The 22,401-nt window shown below is 44.3% G+C and overlaps 1 long non-coding RNA gene across 2 annotated transcripts in view; it reads left to right on the forward strand.

Moving 5' to 3' along the window:
* The window catches only part of LOC132013215 (uncharacterized), a 37,029-nt gene extending 15,056 nt beyond the window's left edge, over nucleotides 1–21,973 (forward strand). The window contains exons 3-5 of one of the 2 annotated variants that reach the window (XR_009402921.1): nucleotides 1,879–1,911; nucleotides 2,610–2,782; nucleotides 20,734–21,973. This is a non-coding gene — a long non-coding RNA (uncharacterized LOC132013215). Of the gene's footprint in view, nucleotides 1–1,878; nucleotides 1,912–2,609; nucleotides 2,783–3,458; nucleotides 4,478–20,733 lie in introns of those variants that run through there. The other variant, XR_009402920.1, reaches the window with a different exon arrangement.
* The last annotated feature ends 428 nt before the right edge of the window (nucleotides 21,974–22,401 follow it).

Below are 22,401 nucleotides of genomic sequence, written 5' to 3' on the forward strand. Positions count from 1 at the left end.
ACAGTGTGAAGAGACAGATCGAGCATCAGAACTAGACTCAGTTATGGCAGGGATGTTGGAATTATCAGTCTGGGAATTTAAAGCAACTCTTATGAGTATGATGACCGTTCCAACGGATCCAGTAGCCAGCATTATAAGAATAGTGATGTAAGCAGAGAGATGGAAATTTTAAGAAAGATTTTTTTGAGTGCTATCCAAAACACCAACAGGCAATGAAACAAACAAAAACACTGACCAGATATGAAGAACTTCTTTGATGAGTTTTTTAGATTGGAAATGGCTAAGGAAAGACTATCTCAGCTGGCGAATGAATATACCAATAGAAACCTCCCAAAGTCAAGGGCAAACAGAAAAAAAAAAAAAAACCTAGAAAAAAAGATCCAGAACAGGGTATCTGAGAACTCTGGGATAACTACAAGATTTAACATATGCATAATGGAAAAACCAAAAGGAAAAGAAAAAGGGAAAGGAACAGAAGAAATATTTGAAACCATAATAACTTAGAATTTCCCCCAAATTAATATTAGACACCAAACCACAGGTCCAAAAAGCTCAGAGAACACCAAAAAGAATAAATTGAGTGGGAAGGAGGGAACCATCTGGGCATATCATCTACCAACTAGAGAAAATCAAAGATTTTTTAAAAGTCCTGAAAAGGGTGCCTGGGTGGCTCAGTTGTTAAGTGTCTGCCTTTGGCTCAGGTCATGATCCCAAGGTCCTGGGATCCAGCCCCACATCAGGCTCCCAGCTCAGCAGGAAGCCTACTTCTCCCTCTCCCACTCCCTCTGCTTGCGTTCCCTCTCTCGCTGTGTCTCTGTCAAATAAATAAAAAAAAAAATCTTTTTTAAAAATCCTGAAAAAAGCCAGGGTTGGGGGGGATCTACAGAGGAGCAAAGATAAGAATTTATCTGACATCTCCTCAGAAACCATGCAAAGAAGGGAATAAAGTAAAATAGTTTAAATGTCGAAAGAAAAAAAACAAACTCACTCTTCTGTACCCTGTGAAATTATGCCTCAAAAGTGAAGGAGAACTACTTTCTCAGAGATACAGAAATGGAGGAAATTAGTTCCGGTAGAGCGTCCTGGCAAGAAATGTTAAAAGCAGTTTTTCAGAGAAAACAACCTGGGTCAGAAACTTGGATCTACACAAAGCAAAAGCATAGGGAAAGAGAGAAAAAAAAAAGTGAAGGTAAAACAAAACCTTTCCTTTTTCTGATTCTTAATTGAGATTATTAACAGCAAACAAGCTCTGTACAACCTCACTCTGCTATCTGGAAAGTTCCCTCGGGACTCACCAGGGATTTGGGGATCCCCGCTCATCCTCACGATGTCATTCCCATATGACGCTGAGCCTTCAGGGCAGGGCTCCTGCTGTTCCGGGGAGACATGGACCGACTCGGGCAGTCTAGCTTCCCAGGGCCTCCCAGAGCATCAGAGCGCAGAATCATCATTCCCTGCGCAGATAACACAACATCCTCTTGGCAGGGGAGGCAGCCACGCAACGGGGCCCAGATGAAGGGCGCCCGAGAAGGAGAGGGATCGTCCCTCTGCAGTCTCTCCCCACTGCCTTCCTTCTGCTCACCTGCCATGCTCCTACCTCAACGTCCTTCACCAGGCTACTCCGCAGCGTATTTCTGAAAGTTCCAATGCTTGTTTTCATGCATTCACCGGGTATCAGTTGAACAACTACTCTGTACCAGGTGCCTAAAATAATAAAACCCATTGCCTAGACCAACAAGAATAATAAGGGAAGAGGTTTGAAAGCAGTGGGAGAGAGGGGGAGGAAGGGGGCAAGTCCCGGCGCGTCTCGTATGCTTAGGTCAATAATGAAATCTTGTCTTTAGCTGTGTCTTCCCATCCCTCCATTCTGTGTTCCAGATGAAAGAAAAGAAACGTCACCGTCGCACCTGGGTAAAGCTGAACACTTGGCGGTCCCACACAACAGTTAGTCCCCCATGGGTCTACCTAAGTGTCCTGTGATAACTGACAAAGGTCACACACCGCATTTTCATGTTTATCCCTGGACCAGGCCCCCGAGGGCCCTTACTGGTTGGTGGGAAAGCCTGCCCCGGCCAACATTCTGGCTCCCAGGCCTCCCCAATAGTAGTGTGATTCCCTGACCCAGCTTTCAGAAGATGCCACAGTCCCCGTGGCAGATGCCTCCCATATTAGTCTGGGACAGCCACAGGCTAAGGTGTCCACCTTGTTGCTGGACACCACCGTTAGATTTAAAACACACAGACACACGCCATCCTAGAACTGACTTTGTGGGGGATGGCTTAGGTGCATTTTTACGGTTCCATTTTGAATTTTTATCTAATGCATTTATTTTGAAGATGTTACTTTTAAGTAATCTCTCCACCCAACGTGGGTCTAGAACCCACAATGCCAAGATCAAGAGTCACATGAGCCACTGACTGAGCCAGCCAGGGGCCCCTACTTACTGTACTTTTAAAGGCAATATGCCGAGTTGGCAAGAGAGTGTCTGCACGTGCACACACACACATGTACACATACACACACACGTACTCATGCGGCCATGCCGCTTCAGTATTAATTATATTCTGGGCCAGTCTTTGAGATGACCCAGAATGTGCCCTCATCTACAGCTGCCACAACGGGTCACACTGAGGAGTCCACTCCAGGATGGACAGCCTTGGCCAGAAGCGCCCACACAGGAGATCTGGTCGTCAGGAAGGCTGAAATTCTGCTCTCTTGAATGCATGTCCAGAGAATTCTGACAAGCTTTTTCCCGGACCACTCAAGGCCCCACTGTAAACAGGTACCTGACATTGCAATCCTACTCCAGACCCTACTTATAGCAACCGCATACCTCATAGCTCAGGGATAATTATACTCCCTCGCCCTTTTGAAGAACCCTTCGCCAAAGATTTCAGGGAATTTTACCAAACAAACGATCTCACCCCCTCCTCCTCCCATTGGACGGGTGGACAGGCTGAGGCATAGTGAAGCCAGACGGGCATAGCCAAAAGGTGAGTCAGAAACGAAGCAGGGCTATACCTAGTTACACCTTCTTCCTTACCTGTGGCTTTACCCCTGCTGTAGCAGACTTCCTGGAAAGGTGCGTAGCTTCTGTGTGGCTTATCCGTTGAGTAAACATTGCTATGAACTTTCAGATGTTTCCCCAGCTCTGAGGTGGCCGTGTTCTCTGAGAAGGAAGGAAGAGGGCCTCTTGGTCAACTCGGGCTTTCCCGAGCGGGCTTATTTGCTGCCCTTAGAATCCAGCCTCTTCACCCTCCCGATCTGATGAAACCCCTTCCAGGCGTTCGTCAATGAGGTTCCTACTTAGGCAACCCCACAAAATCACTTCCCTTTCCCCACCCTTCAGAATCAGATGGGACCATCTGTTCCACCTTTGGTTCCCATGAAGATAAACTACCCCTACCCCGACGCACTGTCCACTCGCCACCAGCCCCATACTGGATTCTCTTTCCCAGGGAAACTCCTTGTTCTGTCCTCATCTGAAGGGAGACTCTGGAACGCCAACAATTCTCCCTCTATCAAGCATGAGACATCCTTGTCAAGATCTCACAGACTTCAGGGCCTTATAGAGTGAGCAGCCAAGGGAAAATGCTCCCAAGGATAAGGAAACAGAGGAATTTCAGATTCCATCAAAACAACCATTAGAGTAGATTCCAGAACAACAGCTTCCCGTGCCAGCTGGCCATCATGCCTGTCCATTTTCAGAGTAATCAACTGTATGAATATATTTTTAAAAGGTAGGTGTGAGTGAGAGCAGATTTGGTTTCCATTTTCCCTTTGGTAGATAATAAGCTATGAATGCTTTCTTTAAGAATATTTGTGAATGTGCCCAGAGGTTAGCGAAAAATGAGAATATTTGATACAGCAAATAATACCAGCTTTGTGTATTCTCCTGAAGTTTCCTAAGCTTGAACCCTAGGCTGGAATCATTCTCTCCTAAAAGACTACATAAGATGAAAGGTAGGGAATCTTGGTATAACCTAGGAAGTAATGCTTACCAGCAAATAAAGTCACTCATCAATTATCTGTAGATAAGTGGACTTTGGGGGAAAAATTGTATTTAAAAAATCTCTGAGGAGCTCAAATAGTTGACAAACCCCAAGCACGTAAGCAAGTCTTAAGAGTTTTGATCATTCTTCATGACTTGCCGACATTTAGTTTGCATACATTTCTACCAGACAGAGCCATCTGGCTTTTCAGACCTCAGCCAATGGAAAATGGAACTTTTGAAAAAGAGAGACAGGAGCAAACAAGGACCAGGTAACAGAAGTGACAGGAGTGACAGCTAGAGAAGAAACAAAAACGACATGATTTAAGAATTGTTAGCCATGGGGCGCCTGGGTGGCTCAGTGGGTTAAGCCTCTGCCTTCAGCTCAGGTCATGATCTCAGGGTCCTGGGATGGAGCCCCACATCAGGCTCTCTACTTGGTAGGGAGCCTACTTCTCTCTCTTTCTCTGCCTGCCTCTCTGCCTACTTGTGATCTCTGTCTGTCAAATAAATTAATAAAATCTTTAAAAAAAAAAAAAAAAGAATTGTTAGCCATAACCTAAGTGTGATTCATTAAGAAAAAGTTAGACCATGTTCATCCTGCGTTTGTAAACCCTTTTTTAATTCTTCGGTGGAAAGATGGTTAGGAGGCTGAGCTGCAAGTTGGTGAAACATTCCCTAAGGTGGAATGTGACATGTGACTCCTGGCATCTAGGAAGGATTCCCGGGCTTACCTAACACCCTTGGGCGGTCACGCTAATAGGCTGGGTGAGGCGCTGGCTTCCTGCCTGATTCACAGTTTTATAGGTAGCTGGCTTCTCAGGCCGCTTCCCCTCCAGTAAAAAGGGGGAAGCAGCTCACAGTGTTTGGGAGGGAGCCTGGGAGACCTTTGATGGCAGGTTCGGAAACAAGACCCGCGTTTATAATAGGGCAATTACGCTTTAGGCTGATTGGCGCAGAGACGCCATAAAGGCACCTTTTTTGGAAATAGAGACAAAATAGCATGAGGGTGTTTCTGTTTGGGGGTAATGCAACAACCCCTAGAGGCAAAGGAAGGCCATAGGAACCCTGGGGATGGGCCTGCAAGACGGAGCACACCCAGCGCTCTGCACCAGTCCTAGCTAAGCAGGGGGCTCCCAGGAGGAGGCGCACTGTCTGGTTGACCCCTTGCTAGCTTCTGTGCCCCTCTGCACCCTCTCTGGAGGACCGGCCCACCCAGGCAGACTGCCAGACTCCCTGGTATTGCGGGGCCAAGCAGTCGGAGGAAAGGGTCAGGGCCGAGTCCCCAGGTGCCGCACCCCTGCTGCTCAGCACCCCTCACCCCCTTCCACTGGCCTCCCAAGGCCAAGCTGCCTTCAGGACTGTGTGTGAGCTTCCTGAGACATCACTGTGAGGGTGGGAGGCGACTTTTTAAAAAATCCCAGGGGAGGACCCCCCCTACTCCCCCTCCCCCCACCGCCGCAACCAGGTTCCTTGATCCAGTCTGTGCTGTCCAATGGGAAGCCACGGTTGCTGAGCCCTCGCAGGGCGGCTGCGGTGAACCCAGGGAGCTGGGACCAGGCTTCTCTCTCCAGTCACCCCTGGAGGACATCTTGGCTACAAGCTTTGGCAATTGTGAATAAAATTGTTGTAAACGTCATGGGCAGGTTTGTGTGTGGAAATAAGTTTTGAGCACCTTTGGGAAAAATCCGAAGGAATATGATTGCTAGATCCCAAGCTTGAGAATATGTGCACTTTTACAAGCAACCATCACACTGCGTTCTGAAGTGGCTTGCCCCACCTTCTATTCCCATCAGCAAGGAAGGAGGGTGTCTGTGAGTCCACGCCTCCCCAGCATTTGATGGTGTCAGTGTTCTGGACTTCTGTCGTTCTAATAGGTGTATAGTAGCATCTCAATGTTTTAATCTGCATTTCCCTGATGATACGTGACGGCAGAGCATCTTTTCATCTGCTTATGTGCCCTCTGTATATTTTCCCTGGTGAGGCGTCCATTAAAGTCTTTGACACCCCCCCCCCTTTGTTGTCACATTGTTTGTTTCCATATTGTTGAATTTTAAGAGTTCTTTGTATATTTTGGATCACAGTCCTTTGTAAAATATTCTTTGGCAGATGGTTTCTCCCAGTCCAGGGCTTGTCCCATTATTCTCTTGACAGTGTTTTTCAGGGAGTGGAAGTGTTTACTTCTAGTGAAGTCTGGCTTATCAGTTCTTTCTTTCTAGAGTGTGCCTTTGGTGTTGTACCAAAGAGTCATCACCAAGCCCAAGCTCACCTAGGTTCTCTTCTAGGTGTTTTGTAGTTTTGTGTTTTACCTTTATGTCTGTGTTTTACATTCTGAGTTAATTTTTGTGAAGGATGTAATCTCTGTCTGTCTAGATTCATTTTTTTAAAAACATGGTCATGTCCAGTTGTTCCAGCACCATTTGCTGAAGAGGACCATGTATCTTTTAAAATTTGTTTCATTGATCTGTAAATTCATTTCATTTATTTATATTTTTCAATGTGTGCCTCTGAGTGTAATTTCTCCTTGGAGATTTTTACGAACGCACCAACCCAGGGAGTCTACCCTTTAAGCTTTAACCAACATTCGGGTTTTCTTGCTATAATTAAAGTTAAAAAATGTGTTGCTTAATCTGCCTTGCGGAGAAGCAGGAACCCCGCTGGAATTCTTAAAACGTCTTGTAATAATCTAGTTAGCTTGATATTAGAATTTTCCCTTGTGTTTATAATTTGGACTTTTCCCCTTAACTTTATTTCATTATGTCTGATTGTATCTGTTATACAGAGCTACTTAATTTCTCAGTCTTGCTTTGTGTTTTGAACTAATACACATTTAACTGCTGTATAATTATTCTGCATCTCTCCAGCTGTGTTAGACTGCCCCTGCTTTTCTAGATCTCCTACTTCAGAGACAGCAGGGGTGTCTGTGGGGCTAAGCTCTGGTCTCTCATATGAAGTAATAGGCCTTTGGGGCTTCTTTAGTGGGAAGTGGAGCCTGTTCCCAACAAGTGTGCCCATGGTGGGCATGTCTCCAAACACAGAAGGGGGTTGAAATGGCTCCTGGTGTCTACATGCCAAAGCGTGACTATTGCCGATGGTTAAGAAAGATTTGAAGAGATATAGAACACCTTTATGATAGGAGAATGAGGGGCAGATACGTGATCTGTGGTCCTTTTTTTCTACCTCTACCTGCCACTTCTGGGAAAGTAGAAAATGTAGCACGAGCAGTGTGTACCTAATTGTTTTACAGAAAACGTCTGGAAGTGGTACTTTTAACTTATGTTCATAGGCTCATGGGAGGAACCTAGTCATGTGACCACTTAGTTGCAAGGAAAATGTCACCTTTGGATGGCCATGTAATCAGTGAAGCCCTGTCACTGTGGAAAGAAGAGGCGAATAGACAGAGGGACAAGCAGCAGTTAGCCACACGGATCAAGACCCATTCCTAGGGAGAACTCAAAACCCAAAGTCCAGGCAAAAGCAACCCAAGGAGGGACTTAGACAAGTCCTCTGAACATTTGCTGCTTCCTCCGCCTGGCCTCGTGTCATCAGAAAAACACTGGGTGGCCTCTGACACCATGGCCAGTGGAGAGTTATTTTTAGGAGTCCACGATGGCCAACAGACATGCTCCCCACCAAGATTTGTCGAGGGTTACTTCTTTGACATATCTTGGGCTTTCTGGCACATGTGATGAATCTTAGCTGGCTTTCTTCCACCTATGGTGACCTTATTTTCAGGAAACCAAGGCACGTGCATATGGACACATGTTTGACAACAGAACAGAAGAGGACTTCTCCAGGACTTTGAACAGTCCTGGAAGAACTGGTACATACAGTCCCCATGCCCATTCTCATATATTATATTATCCTGTAACAGCCCACTGAGGGGCCTCTGGGAATCATTTTTTTCCCGATGGAGTTGCTATCCACGTAACTCTGCACTCCTTCTTGGCAATCCATGCTCATGCAAAAACACATGGTTTGAAATTATGAAAGAAATAATAGTTGCCTAAAATAGATTGTTTTCCAATTAAAATATTTGAAAGTCAATATAGAATGCATCTTTTCTAATACAAAGAGAAAAGGAGATATTTTGCAACAATAGCCACTGAACAATGCTGTCTAGAATAAGGCAGTCAGAAACATTCAGTCAGGGAGGGCAAAGAAGAGACTCAGACAATTATGGAAGATAAAGTCTTATCACTGGACTGGTTACAGTAAGATTTTCAAAGGTGGTAAAAATATCGATCAAAGCTTCTTTGTTCCTCAGCCTTTTTTAAGCTAAGAAATCCTTAGCCAAACTTAAGGTCCTAATCTCATGACACTACTAAAAGCCTTACTAAATCAATAAAATTGTACAAGAAAAGTAGTATAAAGATTGAAGAAAAGGCCTCAACTGTCACTGTTTGTAAACAATATCATTGTCTAAATACAACAAGCAAATACTAAATTAAGTATTTAGTATTATAGATGCAAAAATAGTAAATTAAATATTTTTTTTAAATCATGCATTATGACCAAGTAAGTTCAATTTTAGGGATGCAAAATGGTTTAACAGCAGGAAACCTATTCTTTTTTTTTTTAATATTTTATTTATTTATTTGACAGAGAAAGACTCAGTGAGAGAGGGAACACAGACAGGGAGAGAGAGAGAGGGAGAAGCAGGGTTCCTGCAGAGCAGGGAGCCCAACTCGGGGCTTGATCCCAGGACTCCGGGATCATGACCTGAGTTGAAGGCAGATGCTTAATGGCTGAGCCACCCAGGCGCCCCAGGAACCCTATTCCTATAATTCAATAAGTTAAGAGATTAAAAGAAGAAAGCCATTTGAATATCTGTAGACACTGAAAAGCTTTTGATTAAATCCAAAACCTACTGCTATTGGAAACTGGAAACTTAGCTTCTGGGAACACGGTGCAAACATGATACTTAGTGGTGTGAAGAAATATTTCCACAAAGGAAAAGGTGGTATTATCTTCTACCTGTGATACTATTCACTGGAGTCTACTAAAAGCCTTACTAAATCAATAAAATTGTACAAGAAAAGTAGTATAAAGATTGAAGAAAAGGCCTCAACTGTCACTGTTTGTAAACAATATCATTGTCTAAATACAACATGCAAGATAATCAAGTGAGAAATTATTAGACTGATAAGATACAAAGTCCACACACCAAAGTTCCATTCGTTATTGCCAAACATAAAAAAATACTCATCTACTTCAGCATAAATATTATCAGAAATGTGCAAGATATGAATAAAATTGTGAGAGTTCACCAAAGGATGGAAACAGCCAAAGAAGTGGAAACACATTCTAGCTGCTGTAAGATTTGTTACTGTATCGATGTCACTTTTCCCTCGAATTGATCTATAAATTCAACACAGTTCTAATCAAAATGTTAACTGAATTTTTTGATAGCACTTGTTAAACTTATTTTAAAGTTCATACATATGGACTATTTCTAGAAAGGCGGAAAAGAAACTGGTAACATCAGCTACCTCTTGAGGGAGAACTGAATGATAAAATTTAGGGTACGAAGACCTGTTTACTATTTACTCTCCTGTCTTTGTAAATAGCACCATGTGTTTCTATTCCCTAGACAACAAGCCAAATCAAGTTAAAATGTAGGGGGAAATCTGTTTTAAAAAAAAAAAACCACTAAGATGTTTTGGTGGGAAAAATGTAATGACATTAAATAGGAAAAGATACAATAAACAAAGACTTCGGTATCGAAACATAAATAGCTTAACATGTCAATGGAGTGTATAAAGGGTTAAAAACAGAACCATGTATATAGGGCAGTTCACTTTGTGATGAAAGAAACTTGTTAAATCAACAGTTTAAAAAATGGACTATTACATAAATACGGAACTTTTCAGTTCCTTCTCTATGGATGCAGATAGTGCCTTCACAAGTTTCCTGGGAGGATTAATTGGGATGATTTTATTATATATATTTAGTACTAGGCAAAGTGCCCAACTTAACAAGTCTGCCAGTAGTGGTAGTAAGAGTAATATCGTAATTGGAACTAGTAATAAAAGATAGAATAGTGTAAAAGCCAAACCATGTGAGATATATTATTTACATTTCTATTTGTAGGCTATTGGAAAGCTGCAACCAAGCCCCTAAAGTTTAATGTGACCTTGAATTTCTAGTGATTTTTTTTTTTTTTTGAGGCGCTTGTCTTATATCATTTCATTTAATCCTCTCAATACCTGATTGAGTGTTTTTCAGGTTCTTGTTGTTTAATTCCTCCAAGGGCATGAAGAGCAAATGCTCAGGTTTGGTAGGGCATAGATGTTGGGATGGGAACTAGTAAAATACTGTGAATCCCTCCCTCATTTTTGCCTAAAGATTTCCCCAGGGAGTCTCCAAATATGCCTTCTGAAAGGCAGAAACAGAGTGGAGAAGGGGCTTCCCGGGCTGTCATCTTGCGTAGCGTTTGCATCCGCAGAGGACGGGTGTGGGTGTTGGTGGCAAAAACACTGGTGGGGATAGGTGGGTGGGCAGCAGGCCAGGCCAGTCCCATCTCAGCAAGGCTGTGACAGGTCCATTAGTGCATAGCACAGGGAAAGAGAACTGAGCAGGGGTTTCTCATGACCGCCCTTTTTGTGACACTCCTTCGTATCATCACCTTCCACTTTTACTAGGTTTTTCCTCTGGATACTGAGTTCCTTTGTCATGGTCTCTAGCAATGAATGAAGAGTCAAAAGCAGGCATCTTCGCAAAGACTCTAACATTTCTCCCAGTGTAGGATGGAGTCCATTTCATCCCTCTGACTTCCTTCTCCATGCTAAGTGTCCGCTTCCCCATAGCCTACTTCCTGTCTGCTAAGCTTTCTCACCCATGGTCAACCCATAGACAAGGACTCCTCAGACCCTGACATGGCCCTGCCACTCATCATAGTAGGGGATGAATTCACAGAGGCTCTCTGGCTATATGTGTCCCAGAGTCCAAGGAACTCTGTGGCCTGCAGGATTTCCATGGTGCTTCATGCTCTGTGAATCTGAAAGCCATCAACTATATTCAATTTACAGAGGGGTAGGGGGTCACAAGATGAGTTAAAAAATAATTGCTCTGGCATCTTTTCCTTCACTGAATGACATTCTCAGCTCTCAGCAGGGAGTTGAATTAAACCCAAAGTAGGAAACTGATATTTTAATTTGAATTGAAACTGAACTCAAATAATAATATTGTTTTCTCTTTGAAGTTTGAACTGGATCTGACCTGGACAAAATCCAGAAATTTTCTTACCCTATTCCTTCTCTCCAAAAACAACCCACAAGACAAGCCTAGATCATTCTGAAGTCTAAACCTGCTTCATGTTTTGTTATATTTTTCCAACTGAGTAGAGTAATATGTTAAATAATTTTTCAAAAACTGTTTTATTACCATGATGGAAACATGACTTTCCAAATACAGATTCTATCTTTGCTGCTGAAAGAATAATAAAAGGAGTTGGTAAGCTTCAAGAGTTTCCTCTGGTAACCAGAAAACTGTTAAACACTGATATGGAATTTGAAGTTCCATACAGTTTTCCCAATTTTTTTTTTTTTTTCTTCAAGTGATAAGTTCAAGCAGCTACACAGAAAATTTTTTTTAACTTGGTAAACATGAATATTTTGTTGCTAGGTTTTTAAGAAATTTCAGTATGAGAGGGTAAGGTGATAGTAAATGTAGATTTCTAGAGTCAGTGGTAGTATCTTCTTAAGAGCTGGCATACTCTACAACACAGCTGGAGCTTAGCACCTACTTGTTGAATGAATGAGTTGAGATAGAGGACCCTTGGGCTTCTATTCAACAGTGTCTAAGTGATTCTGTTACATTGTAGACCTTTGGTCTTGATTTCAGATGTTTTTTTGGTTCACCCTTTGAGTCTTTAGGGCTTGTCTGTGGGTGTCTCAGCACTGTAACCACCTCCCTCATTCCCTGTGAATATCACTTGTTATTCATTTCCTTCCTGACTTGTTAATTCATCGCAAGAGTTTGTGTGTGTGTGTATGTGTGTGGTTTTTCTGAATACTTGGTCTTTAGTATGAAGTTATCATTTTTGAATAACTCTATTAGAAGCTTCAATGTCACTTTCTTATACACAGTTTTTCTTTTTTTTTTTTTTCTTAATGCACAAGAATAAAGGGACTATGTATGACTGAAGAAAGAAATTTCTTTTTTTCTTTAGACACCTGACATGGGCTAGCTCTTACACTGTGCTCAGTTTGACTTCACACTTTGAAAAATTTATTTCTTCCATATTTATCTTTTCTCGACGGTTAGCACTAGTGCCTTCCGTTGGGCAGAGCTAACTGGGGCATTTTCCCCAAACTGTACATGGAAACTCTGAAGACCAGTGAACAGGAAGGGAAGTAACTTTCCCCCGTCTCCTCCAAACATACCTTCTACCTTCAAGTTGTTCTTCTTGTCATTGCCTCCTTCTTCTTTCCACTGATAGTACTTTCTTTCTAATATTTCCAGTCCCAATTCTAACAGCTAGTGCTGCTATAAAATTCACTCCATGAGAGCCAACAGGGATAGCTCGCATGAGTAAAGAACATAAGCGTCCATCTCTTGCACAGCATCTAGATCTCCCATCCATTTTCCATGGAGATACTGCCCCCATCCACTGCAGGCAAGCTCGGTGGGGCGGTCACTCAAGGTGCCCCACACCCAACCAAAGATGAACACATGATCTGGAGTAAGCAAATGAGAATCTTGCCCCATAGAAATTAGATCTTGAGCCATGTGACACAAGGATCCAAAATGGTGAAAGAGGTTCATCTCAAAGGGCAGGGCTGCTCATTTCTTCTTATTCCCTGGATCTCTGGAGCTGCCCTATTTCCTGTCTCTGCTGAGGCCTTTTTCTATGATTCTCTGAGCTGCTGATAGTCTTTCAAGACACCTCTTTTCGTCTTCAGTTATCCAAAGCTCATCTCTGTTGTTTGCAACATAAGAGCCACAGGTTACAAGTGTTTGCAATTCTCTAAGCGCGTCCTCTGTTTCTTCATCATTGTGCGTCACCCAAGCCCACACTGTCACACACATCCGTGTGGATTCCTCATCCTTGGCCACCGGATTGCTGCTCTCCTAAGGCCATTTTCACCAGCTCCTTTCGAGAAGCCTGAGCACCGACCTTTGCTTCTCTTGATCACCACTTTTTTGTTGTTGTTGTTTTAGAAGACGTGGGACAATCCTGCTTGTATTAAAATCAGTTGTCACTTGGGGATGACAGGGTACATTTCACTGCCATTTGGACACCAGTTGGAACTCTAGCCCTGTTTATTTACTTAAAGAAAAACCAGCTAAACCAGAATGAAATCAGCCTACCGGACTCCCTCCCACTTCACTGTCCACCTGGGCTTTCTCTTACAACAGGTGACCTTTGGGTGAAGTTGACACAAAACAGTGAGAGACAGGATTCCCGGCTGGATGACATTTTTAGCACAGAGCAAGCCTTTGTGGGGAGCACTGTGGCGAGCTTTCACGGGGAACGTCAGGCATCTGGTCTGGGACCCACACGGCCTGCCTCCCCCTCCCTCTTGCCTTTTCCCCTCTCCCAGCCTCTATCTCTGCTTCTCTGTACCTCTGGCTCGCTGAGGTCCCTCCACAGGGCAATGTCTCTGGGAAAGGCCCAAGGTCTTCCTCAGAGGCCTCAGATCAAAGTCAACACAGCCCTTCTGCCTAGCTCTTAGTGCCCTAGCTGACAAGCTTGGTGGCGGTGGATTTTGTTTTCAGTAGTCAGCCCTCTCGCCCTGGCAATCTTGAAGCTTTCAGGGCAAAATCCTTTAATATAGCTTGGTGTGAGCTTCTAGAGGGCGGAGGGCAGGGTCTGGGTCTGACTGATGGACTCAACAGCTGACTGCCATAGAGCAGAATGCACACACTATTTAACTTTAACCCCTGATCAGCACAGAGACACCACAGTCCTCTAAGCAAAGTGAAGAGAAGGAACATTCCAGGGCCTTCAGAGGAGGAAGGTTCACAGTGAGGGGCTAAGAGTATGAACACTGCACTCTAACAGATCCGTGTAGAAGGTCCAGCTCTGCTATTGAGCTGTTAGTTTAGGTAAATCACTTACATTTTCTGAGCCTTGTCTCTGACATGGAGATAACATGGGTACTTATCTCCTAGATTTTTTGGTGATGATTAAATGAGATAAAACCAGTATGGAGACTGGTTCAAAGTAAGAGCACAAAAATATTTGCGATTGTTATTATGCATAGTAAAAATTATTAGTAACTAGTTTCTAGGCCAGGAGCAATGTAGGTGCATTTGGCCAGCAGTGGGGCCTTTCTGGAAGCAAAGGCCTACCCAGAGAGTTGGGACTAGTTACCACGGGGACCATACCCTATCCCTACCCCCACCCTGCACATCGCAACAGAGACCAGCACAGGACACATCAGACCAACAGGAGTTTGTCCTTTGCCACCAGCATCACGCTATTGTACAAGTCTTAAGGTTTAGAAACTCACCCCGGGGAGGAGGAGGAGGAGGAGATGCTGAATCCCGCAGTGGCAGAAGTTTGTGGGTGGAAGACATGTCCAAAGGACATGATCAGTCCTTTGCCACACCTGCAAAGGTCTGTCCTGGCGGAACTGAAACGGTTGCCGAGCTCTGTGGCCCACGGAAGGCAGCGGCCCACCCCGCCCCCCACCCCCTCAGGGCCAGCTTTTCCCATCTTTCCATCTGCGAGGGAAGAATGAAAGTCTTCTGGTCAGAGGAACAGAGGGACCCCGCTGCAGGGGTTCACCGGCATTCTGACAGAAAAGTCTGGACCTGACCTAGTACGCAAAGGCCTCTGTTGCTGGTGGGGAAGAACAGGAAGACATGGATTCTACAGAAACTCCTGAGTGAAAACTGTAGGGGATGCACGGAGGGGAGGAGGTAGAGAGGATTGGGGTCTTGGGCCCAGATGGCTGAGAGAACGATCATGCCAGAAGCTGAGACTTCAGGAGGGACTGGCTTGAGAGTGAGTGGGACCGAGGAAGAAGCTCTCGGTCAAGTTAAGATACTGACAGGATCTTAAAATACAGGATCCCAAGTACAAATACAGGGAACACTACTGAAAAAGAGAGCCTTAGTCCAGAGGAGTGACTCTCTAACTTTCCATCTCAGGCCTCTTTCAACCTCTTAAAAATTACTGAGAACCTAGGGGCACCTGGGTGGCTCAGTTGTTAAGCAACTGCCTTCGGCTCAGGTCATGATCCCAGGGTTCTGGGATTGAGCCCCACATTGGGTTCCCTGCCTCATGGGGAGCCTGCTTCTCCCTCTTCCACTCCCCCTGTTTGTGTTCCCCCTCTTACTCTGTCTCTCTCTATGAAATAAATAAATAAAATCTTTAAAAAAATTATCGAGGACCTAAGGAACTTCTGAGTACATGGGTTTTATCTATCAATGTTTATTCTATTAGAAATTAGAACTGACAATCTGAGAAAGACAACTATTATAGGATCTCCCTGATGTGAGGAAGTGGAGATGCAAAGTCGGGGGTTTGGGGGGTAGGAAAAGAATAAAGGAAACAATGAACAATGAAATGAAACAAGATGGGATCGGGAGGGAGACAAACCATAAGAGACCCTTAGTCTCACAAAACAAACTGAGGGTTGCCCTGGGGGTGGGGCGGGAGGGGCAGTTGGGAGAGGGGGGTGGGGTTACGGACACTGGGGGAGGGTATGTGCTACGGTGAGTGCTGTGAAGTGTGTAAACCTGGCGATTCAGACCTGTACCCCTAGGGCAAATAATACTTCATATGTTTATTAAAAAATTAATTAATTGATTAAAAAATAAATTAGAACTGAGACATATAAAATATTTAGTGATTTGTTTAAAAGTAACAATAACAAACCCACACATTAACATAAGTACAGTACCCTAGTTTCCTAGCCAAAAAAAGGATCCTCTTAGCGATTGGCATATACAGATCTCTTTAATGTCCAGCTTAATAGAAGACTGCTGGCTTCTCTGATCTGCTCCTACATTTAATTGTGACAAATTGTTTTGGCTGAAATATATGAAGAAAATCCAGATCCATGCAGGTATTTAGTTGTCGAAAGGGGTGTGGTGGCTCTCCTCTCTCCCTGGGGACACTGGAACCCTCCTTTGAGAACTGCTGGTCTAGAGAGGGGTCAGTGCCTCTGATGTTTGTTTGGAAGTTCTCTGCCCAGAGCTGGGAGTTGCTGGTGGGAGGGCAGGAGAGCCCCCGCTGGGAGCAGAGAGAAAAGATGTGCGGAGCCAGGTTCTGAGCTGTGGGCACATCTGTGCACTTTGGTCCTTGGTATTCACCGATTCCATCTGCCAACTGGCCTCGTTGCTATTCGTGACTCCAGTATTGATGCTCGTGGGACTTTGGTGTCATTCCCAAACATGGTGCCGATCAGGGAAAACTGGAGTCACCTGATGCCCTGTGCTCCCAGCTGAGGTCATACTGGGCCAGCCCCTGCTTTCTTGTTCATGCTCTCCTGCTGTCAGTAAGTGTCCTTTCTGCATTGCAGCCTAGTTAGTGCCACTTTTTTTTACACAGTTGTGTGCTGTCAGTGATTTTGCTGCTTAAGTGGCCCTCCGATGTAGTGCTGAAATGCTGGCGGGCAACCCTCAGCCCGAGAAGACTGCGAGGTGCCTTCTGAAGAAAATATTTGTGTTAGGTAAGCTTCTTTCAGGCCTGAGGTGGAGTGCTATTGGCCCTGAGCTCAGTGTTAATCAATAAATTAAATATTTAAAAAATCAGTATATAAAAATAATAGGGCATATATAAATCAGTATCTTCAATAAAGTCTTTTTTGGGTAAGGTTTTATTTATTTGTCAGAGGTGGGGAGAGACCACAGCAGGGGAAACAGCAGGCAGAGGGAGAAGCAGGCTTCCCACAGAGCAGGGAGCTCAGTGCGGGGCTTGGTCCCAAGACCCTGGGATCCTGACCTGAGCTCAAGGCAGACTGATTGAGCCACCCACACATCCCTAATAAGGTCTTTTAAAACAGAAACACACCTAAAATGAGGTTATTTATCAACCAATTGATGAAAATGCTGTGACCAGGAGCTGGCAGAAAACTATGCTGGTCTCTCCCCAGGCGCAAAGGTTCTGCCTTCATGGTAGTGTCAGGGAATGGAAGTACCAAGAATAAGGGGACTCTCTCGTCATTGGTGGGAAAGGGAAATCAGTAAGCATGTGGAGAGCCCGAGAAGTCATTCCAGAGAGAAAAGTGTCCAAAAGGAGGGACGAGTCCACTGGTTAGCTAGAGCGGTAGAAGCGAAGTGGTGACGTTCTGCCTGTCCTGTCCCAGCACCCCCTGGAGGAGGCCTGTGGCCTCCTGCCTGGACAGGTTGCTCCAAGTCTGCCGCCTGCCTCTAGAAGCAAGTAAAGGCTTCAGGCTTCTCCAAGCAGAGGATGCGTTCCTTCCTAGGAATGTAATGAGAGGGTAAGGGCTCCCCTTAAAAAAGAGGAGGAGAGGAAAATGTAAAGTGGCCGAAGACAAAGAGGCGCGGACTAAAAAAGGAGGGTTCTGAGGCTCTGACCCTTTTTCCAAGTGCAGGAGACTTTCACCTCCTCCGTGGTGGACAGAAGGTGACATTTTTCAGCAAGAGTGCGCTGGGTTGCAACACAGACCTTTCTTAGCCAGGAAGGGACAGAACAGCAAACATCTTTTGATGACCTCCAGGGCGGAAACGGCCGAAAGAAAAGGAGGTCCTTGGTTCTCCCTGGTTTTCGGGGACTTGCTGCAAGGTGAGCGCTGCGGCTCCCGGGGCCGCTTCGGCTCGGTGGGCGCGGCACACTTCCACCACCTGGTGACCACGCACTTAAATTGCAAGGCCTGCTTTCAGAAGCCGGGGGAAAATCCTCTGCCGAATGAAGAAAACCGATGAAATGAGCTTACAGCAAACAGTTGCTAGATCTTTTTTACCCAGAAATAATACTTGATAATTCTAGACCACCTTACAGTGATCTCTCTCTTTTCTGGATTGGTGTACTGTGTGTGTGTGTGTGTGTGTGTGTGTGTGTGTGTGTTTCCCACCAATACCTGGTAGACACTAAACGGTTCTTAACTTGACAGTGGATGTTGAAGAAAAGTTGACCGATAGTTCACCACCGTGGAAGACCTAATAGCATCTTCTCCTCCTGGGTCCCTGAAGACTTTTAAACCAAAACCCCAAAAGAAGCTCGCACCTGGCTCACTTCTTCCAAAGACAGAGTTTCGTTTTGCTCCCCTGGTGTGATCTGAAAAGCCAAGGTGCCAAGAGCCCTAAGATCCCTGTATTAGTAACTAATTCTCTTTCCTTTCTAAGTATTCTCCTTGAAAATGTAGACATCTATTGTGAGGGGGGAGCTGTTAAGTCATTAACACTTTAGTGTGAATAACTGTCTTAACACTGCTCTTAGAAGGTCCCGGGACAGGGGGAAAGGGCTCAAAAGGGGGAGATGGGGCTTTCAAAAAGGTCTCTCTGATTATCCTGGGGCCAACAGGGTGGAGGAGGACCCCTGGAGCGAACCCGCTTCACTCCAGCCTTCAGGAGTGCTGACAAAACCCAAGTAGATGTTGACCACAGGAAGCAACATGTGGTCTGACTGAGGAAGACACTGGGGGAAAGGCTAGGGAAGACTGACAGCCTCAGGATCCCAAGGAGGGAGGTGAATCTTCTAGCTGGGGGACAACTTTGCTTCTCTAAAGCGGAGTGTGCAAGGCTTGCGAGCCCAGTCCTCTCCAGTGACAGGATCTGTCTAATCCTCAATATTTAAAATTGGGGGATTTTGCGTGAAAGTCTTGATTTCCAGCTTTTCCTGAAATAAGGATGGGAATGAGGAGGATGAGAAGGAGGCTGGCATTCTGCTATGACAGGAACTTGCTGGAACTACCTGGGGGCCATTCTACTAGGAAAGATCCATATACTCCATTTTGCCACAGTCCCTACACAGCCCAGTTGCCTCATTTATCTTCCTGGGCTGGCACCTGAAAACCATGTGGGGTGGCAACTCTGCTTTTAAAAGCTGATAATAATTAAAACAATGATAAGAATAATGAACATATCAGTAATGACCAGTTACTTAATGCTACCACAAGCCAGACGTTGCGCTAGTGATATTACCCACAAATCATCTCTAATTCTCACAGAAACAATGGTTTTCTATTCCTGTCTAAGAGAGAAGGAAACCAAGCGCCAAGGAAGAGTTTGATACTCCCCTGTTCTTTTTCATATATGTGTTAGACTATTGCCACTGTACGTTTTGCTGGCTATCTATTACATATTTTGTATTTATTTGTCTTTATTCTCATTAGGGACTCAGGTAAAAATGAGTAGTGTTGCATTCCCTTTCAGCACAAGCAACAACCTGGCTGTGTCTGTAGCCCCTGACTTGCAACCCATGTCCTGCTCCCCTCCCTTCTGCTCTGCAATTCAAGAATCTGAGCAAGATGCTTCCAGCCCTGCCATCCTGCCCAGGAGATAACAGGATATCTATTTACCTACCAAGACTTGTTTCCTAAACTACAAATGTGCATGGCTTTCCATGGTTTTGCTAATTCATTAACGCTCTGCTGTATTTCCAATGACCAAGTGCATTTGTGCCAAGGCGGGGAAAGAGGCGTTTTCATGCATGCCCACTTATTAACAGCGGAAATCCATTTAAGCGGCTCTTTTTTTTTACAGACTGTGAGAGGTGATCCCTAGGGAGGCCTTGGAGAGAGCCTCAGAGGGCAGCATATAAGGCTTCCCTTTAAATAAGAAAATAATCCTACTCAATTATTTGGAGCCCCCACCCCGTCCCACAGCAGAGAAAGATCTATGGATTCCCCCCATCCTGGTGCCCCAGGTAACCTTCTTAAAGGTGAGCCTTTAAATGAGCCTTTTTAAAGGTGCTTGGCTAGGGATGCCTGGTTGGCTCAGTCGGAGGAGGATGGGACTCCTGATCTAAGGGTTGTAGGCTCAAGCCCCACATTGGATGTAGAGATTACTTAAAAATAAAATCTTAAATAAGTTTGGCCAGAAGATAGTTTGATCACATACTGTGAGTTTAATTAAAATAACAACAATCTTTTCTGATATTCTACAAACTTTGTAATTTCTTTTCCTTCCTTCCTTCCCTTTTTGTTTCAACCCTAGTGATTTTCTTTTGATCAGTTTTCATTGTTATCTATGTTATCTATGGTTCTAAAGAGTCAGATACAAGGCTTGTTGTTATAAAACACAGCAGATCCCTCTCACTCCATTTCTGGATTCCTTTTCCAAATTTCCAAATAACAGTTTTGTACTATATGCTATGATTTTTTTCAGCTTTAGATCTTATTTATCCACTTCGTACTATGGAAGAGAAGGACTTAGCTCTTTTGTCCCTGTCACTCTATCTCTCTTACACACACACATAGACACACTTTCTAACTCTCCCTCCTTCCAAAACAATTGCATCAATTATGGTTAGATAAGTATTCAGTGCTGAATTCATCAAGGTCCAGGAGACAGAACCATATTATAATTTATAGAGGGAATGTATGATATAGGAGTGTAATAAAAGAAAGTCAACTTTAGGGGCGCCTGGGTGGCTTAGTGGGTTAAAGTCTCTGCCTTCTCCTCAGGTCATGATCCCAGGGTCCTGGGATCAGGCCCCACATCAGGCTTTCTGCCCGGCAGGGAGTCTGCTCCCCCCACCCCGCCTGCCTCTCTGCCTACTTGTGATCTCTCTCTCTCTCTCTCAAATAAATAAATAAAATCTTAAAAAAAAAAAAAGATTACTATAAGAATTACTAATACAACATAAGGTTATTTTATAGGACAGAGAGAGAGCACTAAAGAAAACCCTGGAGATGAGCAAGGCTATTCAAGGAAGGGACACCCCTCCCTGAGTCTGGGCTGGCAGAGAAGGGTACTGAGCCGCTCCAGGCCAGAGCCCATCAACAGTGGCTGGACAAGCAGAAGATGCTGCTCCAAGGTGCATGTGGGCAGAAAACCATGACCAGACCTGACAAGCAGAAAACACCTCTCTGGAGGGCTGTGGAAACTCGATGGGACGCTATCCATGAAGGACTGCTGAAACTTACTGGAGGCCAAGGCCACTGGATGTCTCCCCCAACCTACTCACTGGTCGCAACCAAATAGTAGGAGCAAGAAGAAGAAAAACAGAAGACACAAGAACTGGGAAAAGAAGCCCCTTCCTCCTGCACTGTCCCTCCAGCGACCTCCTACCAACAAACCTCTAACGTCATGCCAACAGCAAAGGAGAAATAGTTTAAGGACCCAGATCCACTTCCACGGGTCAGGCAATGAAGTTTGAATTTGGAGCCAACAGGCAAATAAACTGCCAACTGGCACAACTATTTGTCTTTGATGACTGTTAAAAATCATATCGATAGCTAAGCCATGTTGTATACAGTGATCCCTTCTTCCCTCCTTGGCTTTCTGGTTTCTCTTGAATTAATAATTGACTTGGTTGCTTTTGTCTCTTTAACTATCATTAATCCCCAAAATCTCCCCTTTGTAATCTAAATCTCCCCTCCCACAGGCACCAATATTCTCAGTCCTAGTTCTGGCAATCTTTGCTGCTGGCACCACGGTTGGGGGAGGGAGACATGGAAGCAGAGACAGTGTTACTATTTGAGGAAGTTCATGCATCTTCAGCAAGATTCCCCACAATGACCTTGGGGGCAGTTCCCAGAAGCCATGGACTCTTCTCTATGGCTCCTTTCTCCTCCCGGAAGGTAATCTCACAAATGCTGTCCCCTCTTCTTTCATCAACCCATTGCTCTCCTGGCTTCTTGGCATCACATTTATTAATCAAACACAGCTATTAATATGGCCAAGAAGCATGAATAGTGGGGCAACACATTGTCTTAGAGACAAGGAGAGGAACAAATGTGACAAATTCAGACCTATATCATCAACCTCTGGCTTCTTAAAAAGGTCCCAAGCCCTTCTGGAATTCCTACAATAGGCCTTTTCTTTGTACTAAACTTTCAGCATCCTTAAGAACTATCATTCTAGATAAATAAGCTGTGTCTTATTCTACTGTATTGCTTTTCTCTTTTAACCACTAGTATCATACCTAAAAGGCATTTCTCACAACAAATGTGTACAATTTCAGCCACTTCTCACAGAAAACACATGTAATTTTAACCAAACCAAAAAACCCCATAACTAGGCTGGCTCTTATCACCACTTAGAATCTTATTTTTACAGTGACATGATTCCTGAGTTTTGAACAACTGATTTAAAAACAAATCTTTCAAACTGAACACATTAGTGGATCGGAACCCCATCATTTTCAAGGTTTTATCATGAAACAGTAAAATTGCTTTAACAGTAATAATTTAAATGGTTCATGTAATATCATACCATATATACAACACATAAAGTTATGTATTCACTCAACAAATCTGTACTATGTCTTAAGTTACTGGCATCACAAATAATTCATTTTGTTGCCATGCCTACTTTTTAGTCCC

This window comes from Mustela nigripes, chromosome 3 (genome assembly GCF_022355385.1).
Source record: "Mustela nigripes isolate SB6536 chromosome 3, MUSNIG.SB6536, whole genome shotgun sequence".
NCBI lineage: Eukaryota > Metazoa > Chordata > Mammalia > Carnivora > Mustelidae > Mustela > Mustela nigripes.